This window comes from Quercus suber, unplaced genomic scaffold, assembly GCF_002906115.3.
Source record: "Quercus suber isolate HL8 unplaced genomic scaffold, Cork oak 2.0 scaffold_251, whole genome shotgun sequence".
In the NCBI taxonomy this organism is placed as follows: domain Eukaryota; kingdom Viridiplantae; phylum Streptophyta; class Magnoliopsida; order Fagales; family Fagaceae; genus Quercus; species Quercus suber.
Genome location: NW_027069707.1, coordinates 758111 through 764924, shown reverse-complemented (window position 1 = coordinate 764924; position 6814 = coordinate 758111).

Genomic DNA, 6814 nt, shown 5'->3' with positions numbered 1-6814 from the left:
CAATCCTACCTTTATTAGAAAGCGCATACATACATTATGTGCAGAAAAGTGCATTAGTGCAGTGCATACATAAACAATTACTACCAGATGCTGCCACAATGATGGTTGGGAATGTGTAAATTTTCCCACAACGCTTGCTTTTACTTTTACTTCTACTTTTTCTGTTTTTTTTTTGAGGTAAATAGCAAATACTAAATACCCAACTCTTTTTTTACAACAAATTTTATAATTATTGTAGCAGCAGTCATCAATAGTTTGGTAATTCAATTGGACACTTTCTTGCAGAAGAGACATTTTGTATTCATCTTCAGCGTCTGTATGCGTACAACTTATTCCAGTGCATTTCTCAAACAAAAAAAAACAAAAAAAAACTGATTCCAGTGCAAATATATTTTAGCATATTTTCAATAAAAAGTAATAAATAAATAAATAAGTTCATGTGAAACGAGTACTCGTGGTTCGTTTGGAAACCACTTATTTTACTGAAACTGAAAACATTTTGCTGAAAATATAAAAATAAAAAAAATAATTAAAGAAAAAAACTAAAAGCTGACTTTTTGAGCAATAAGACCCACTTTAGGAAGAAAAATAAGCTAAAAAGTAAACTTTTTTTCAAATGACTAAGTTTAGCAACAAAATTAATTATAACCTAAGCCTACAATCTTATTCAATAAAAGAAATATCAGTATATATTTTGAAAATCTAACCGTTGAATTACATGTTTTTTACGCACTTAATACATATGTCAAATTTTGTGTCAATCGGATATTATTTATTATATAATCTAGAAGTTTATTATTTATGCATAATTTTAAATTACAAAAACTTACAATTTAAACAATTTATTAATAATATAACTATTAATCTTTAATTTTATAGAAATTTTGCAAGTATGAAAGATATAAAAAAAAGATGTAATTCAATAGTTAATTTGTCAAAATTCACTTCTAATAAAAATATATTAAATAAAATTGTAACCTAAAATTATAATTAATTTTATAGCTAAATTTTGTCATTACTCAAATTCCAATCCAATGACAATCTTAGAATTCAAATACTATAGCCAACTATTGACATATCAGACAGGCCCAAGTAGTGGTGGGTAAAAATTTTCAAAAACAAAAAACAATAAATTTAACTATTTAAATTATGGGTAAAAATTATCAAAAATGATAAAATAATTGTAAAATTTATTGCGAAAAAATAAAATGATGGCTATTGTAACGAGCAAGCAGAGACTTCAGAGTCGTGATACTGAGGGGGCAAAGTCACAGGAGTTGCGTGGGATGAGGTGGAAGACACTAACTAGAGGGACAAGGCAAATAGGAGTGTGCTACGTGTCCACAATAGGATAGGATGATTTTTTAGAAAAATATAAAGGGAAAGAGACAGCGATGAAAAAAAAAAAAAAAAAGTATCCTACGAAGAAGGTCAGAAATTTACCTTAACGTCTAGCTGTTGATTTTGGAACCCGTAAAGAAGTTGATAACGGATGATGCGTACGGGTTTTGACGGCTGTCACGCTCTATCTTCATTCTTTTATGTATTCGTGGGATCAATCATCATGAATATGGGAGATCCATCATCATCTCAAACGTGATTCTCAAAAAAAAAAAAAAAAAATCATCATCTCAAACGAGTAAACGGGAGTGAACTTTTATTTTAAAAATATAATAATATATATATATATATAAGAAATATAATTGTCCTCATGGTTTTTAATATTGAACTAAACCAGTCGATAAGATGGGATTAATTCACTGTTTTTAATTTTGACCAGACCAGTCGGTTCAACTTGTAACCGACACCAATCTAGACTGGTAAAATCATTCGAAATTGATCAAAAATAGGTTAAAAACCTAGTTGAATCAAAAATCATGACACAAATCAGTTCTTTGACCGTATTGGTTTTTAAAACTATGGATTAATCATAAACCAACCATCGATTTTGTTTTTTTTTTAAATGCAAAATATAAATTCTATTATAACATAATCTAAATGTATATGTGTGTAAAGTTTCATCTTAGAGACTTGAATCCCGACCCTTGCTTTCCTACCTCGTAAGAACTTTCTATTTATGGAGTAATCATCACTCTAAGGGTGTATGGTGATACTATCGATTTGATTTTTAAAACCCACAAATTGTGAAAAACAAAGTCATGTTGAGAATCACTTGGACCACTGTTAAACTGACCAATTTTCTAAATCAAAGATAAGTGCATTGGGGTTTAGCGGGGAAAGGGTTCGAGTTGTGGGGTTAGCAGCATGTTGTAATTATTTCTTTAAAAAAAAAAATTTACCAATTCCATTATACAATTACTAGTGTGTAAGCATGTGCATATGTACATATACAATTAAAAACAATCACAATTATACGATTCAAATTATACATTTTTTTTAGAAGATGTTGAAATTATATATGATATTATTAGCTTACACATTTTTTAAACCATAAATTTCTAAAATATGTAATACATTCTCATTATTCATTTATATATTGGATTTAAACTCTTCGGTTTTTATACTCAATTATTCACTTGCCATAAAATTAAAAATTAGATAAACATATGATGCAAAATTAGATTCTAATTGAAAACCAATTTAAAATCTAATTGAATTTGGACTATTCAATTTTTACACTCAATAATCCAAATCTAATTCGATTTGGATTCTAATTTGATTTTTCCTTAGCTTTAATATATATATATATACACCTATTTTTTCATAATTGTTTAAAATGGCAGCAGGTCAAAGCCAAACAAAGACAATTTGGCTTGCCTTAGAAACCCAAAGTCATTGCCTCACCAACGAGTAAACAACTAAATCCCATCCTCCATCGATTAGAGTCACCGTTTAACCATCGCAAAATGACTTCACATTCACACTTATTTATGGAGAAGATGGAAAGAAGACTTGCAAATTCACCTGGAAGACAATCTAAAACACAATTATGAAGAAGATAGAAAGAAAATTGCAGGATAAAAACATCTTTATTCATCCAAATGAGATAAAGTTTGTTAATTAATAGGCCTAAATGTAAAACTCACCATCTAAGTTTCACTTTTTTTTTTTCAGTCTTCTAAGTTTGACTTTTGTATTTTAGTTCTTTAAATTTCAATTATACTCAATTCATCCATCGTTTACTATCTGTTAAATTGCACCGTTAACTTATACAAAACGACGCCATTTTACAGTTTAATTAATATTCAATTTTTTTTTTTGAATTTCAAAAAAAAAAAAAAAACCCAAATTTGAAACCCATGAAGAACAAGAGTGGGGAAAGAGAGAAAAAGAGAGATTAAGAGGGATCAATATCATAAAACTAAAAAGCCTTGAAAATTACAAAAGATAAGCATTGACTTTCTGGTTGTTGATTTGAATACAAAGAAGAAGATAAAAAGTGCACATACTATCCAAGTCCTCTTCCCCATCAATCGGAAAATCCAACCATGTCTCTAGATTAATACCAATATTCCTTGCCCAGAACCTCATCGGTGATCCCAACGCCACCAAAACCACGCTCTTCCAAATCTGAATATGATTCCATTTTCGATCCAAACAAGGTAGTGTTCATCATTTTTTGAAATCTAGATGCTATCATCAAAATGGAATTGGTGCTATTTCGACTTTGTTCTTCTCGGGTTTCAGACTTTTGGGTTTAGTTTATGTTTTTTTTTTTTTTAATTAACATTTTTTCTAAAATTTTAAATTTTAAAAATATATATTAAGTAAACTGTAAAACAATGTTTTTTGTGTAAGTTAATGTGTAATTTAACAAATAGTAAATGAAGGACTGAATTGAGCATAATTGAAACTTAAAAGATTAAAATGATAAAAGTCAAACTTAAAGAACTGAAATGAAAAAAATGTGAAACTTAAAGGGTTAGTTTTGCATTTTGACCTAATTAAAATTACTCTATTAAATTTGCCTATCTATTTTCTTTCTTTTTCCTATTCTAGCTAATGTGGCTAAACATATCGAAAAGTTACATAGAGAGTTTTTGTTGAGTAGATTAGGTGAGAAGTCCAAATTCCATTCAATGACTTGGACCAAGATTTGTGCACCTCTTCAAAATGAGGGGCTGACAATCAAAATCTGAGGTGATTTAATCATGCTCCATTAGTGAAGTCATTGTGGAGGTTTGGTACAAATGTTCTGCTTGTTTCAATAGAAAATATTTTGTAAATATAGTTTTTGCATTTTTCTATGTTTGTTAGCATCAGAACAAATGTCAGAGGAAAATTATATTTGGTCAATGAAAAATCCTATTAAAAAAATAACTTATTTTTAAAAGATTGTTTTCTCGCAAAAAATTTATAGAAACAACTCTATATCATACCACGTAAAAAAAAAAAATGAAATTAAGGGATAATTTAGAAACTATTGAAAACAACACAATCTTATTTTTAAGACGTTATCAAATATAGGAAAATGAAATTTTTTTTTTTTTAAATACTGCCAAATATAAGAAAATAAGATAATTTTTTGAACAAAATTTAGCTACAAAATTTATTGTAGCCTAAGGCTACAACCTTACTCAATAAAATAAATATTACTATATATTTTGAAAATCTAATAATTGAATTGCATGTTCTTTACGCTCATAATACACATGTCAAATTTTGTGTCAATTGGATATTATTTACTATATGATCTATAAACTTATATTTTATGCATAATTTTAAATTACAAAAATTTGCAATTTAAACAATTTATTAATGACATAGGCATTGATATTTAATTTTTTAGAAATTTTGCAAGTATGAAGTATATAAAAATAAGATATAATCCAACAGTGAATTTGTCAAAATTCACTTCCAATAAAAAGATATTGAGTAATGTTATAGCCTTAAGTTACAACCAAATTTGTAGCTAAACTTTGTCCTAATTTTTTTAAAAAAATATTACCAAACATAAAATAATGAGATAGTTTTCCAAAAATTATTTTTTGAAAACGACTCATTTGAAAAACATTAATTTCAAAATAAACAAAGAGTTATAGATGCGATGGAGAAGGGTAATGAAGGTGAAGTATGAGAGTGCATGAAGGCATGAAGCAATTGGGGTACCAATGTTGTGCACGGCCTATGTGGCATTAGTTTATAAAAATTTATAAGGCTAGAGTGGACATCTTTTCTGTGGTATCTTTAATATAACCAAAGTTAAATAAGTTATGTTGAAGAGTGTTATGGATATGTTAGCTTGTTGGTAAGATCGGTTTGGTCGTTATCAAAATATAGAAATTTGGAAAGTTATCCCTCATTTTTTTTATATGATTTATTTGGTGGGAACTAAATGTTTGAAGTTTTGAGTGATGTCATGAAGGACTATTCTCAATTTAAAGTTGCTATTTTTCAAATTTTTGTTTGATAGTATGTTAACATTGGGCTCATTTTACTTTTCTTCCCTATTAGATTTGATTGATCTTTTTACTTTAAGAGTTTGATTTTGATGAACCCGTATAATACCGCCTGTGTATTTAGATCCATTTTTCTCTTATTAAATTAGGTTATTTATCCAAAAATTAATAAATGGAATGGAATGGGACCAAAATATTTTGTTTGGATGTCCTAAAAAGAAAAGAAAATGTCCCATCAAAAAAAAAATGAAAATGAAAAAACAAAACCTAAGTGGCCTTGTTTAGGAGTACTATGAAAATAAATAAAAATAAATTATTTTATACTAATATTACTATTATATCCCCTCTTAAAAGAAAAAAAAAAGAGTAAAAACGCTAATAAGTAATAACAACAATAATGTTATTATTATCATTTGTGTGTTTATATGTCAAATAAAAAAGCAAGAACATTAAAGTATTAAAAACAAACTGACCACGATGAAGGTTTCAAATTATGGATCATTTAGGGTAAGAGAGACAACAAGATTCAGTTAAAAAATTTATAAGCAGAAAAATATTAAGATATCGTTAAGGAAAGTAAGAAGCAAGTAATAGCATCCCAAGACGTGGCTCATGAATGCCACCATGCCTGCCAACATAAACATGGGCTCGAAAATACGCTTGTAATAAGTGCACATATCAACTTTGACCCTCACGAGACAGAGCAAGATTGACTACTTTTATTTTAAAAATAATATATATATATATATATATAAGAAATATAATTGTCCTCATGGTTTTTAATATTGAACCGAACCGGTTGATAAGATGGGATTAATTCACTGTTTTTAATTTTGACCAGACCAATCGGTTCAACTTGTAACCAACACCAATCTAGACTGGTAAAATCATTCAAAATTGATCAAAAATAGGTTAAAAACCTAGTCGAATAAAAAATCATGGCACAAATCAATTCTTTGACCGTACCGGTTTTAAAACTATGGATTAATCATAAACCAACCATCGATTTGGTTTTTTTAAATACAAAATATAAATTCTATTATAACATAATCTAAATATATATATATATATATGTGTGTGTGTGTGTGTGTGTGTGTGAAGCTTAATCTTAGAGACTTGAATCCCGACTCTTGCTCTCCCACCTCGTAAGAACTTTCTATTTATGGAATAATCATCACTCTAAGGGTGCATGGTGATACTATCGATTTGATTTTTAAAACCCACAAATTGTGAAAAACAAAGTCATGTTGAGAATCGCTTGGACCACTGTTAAACTGACCAATTTTCTAAATCAAAGATAAGTGCATGGGTGTTTAGCAGGGAAAGAGTTCGAATTGCGGGGTTAGCAATGCTGTAATTATTTCTTAAAAAAAAAATTACCAATTCCATTATACAATTACTAGTGTGTAAGCATGTGCATATGTACATATACAATTAAAAACAATCACAATTAT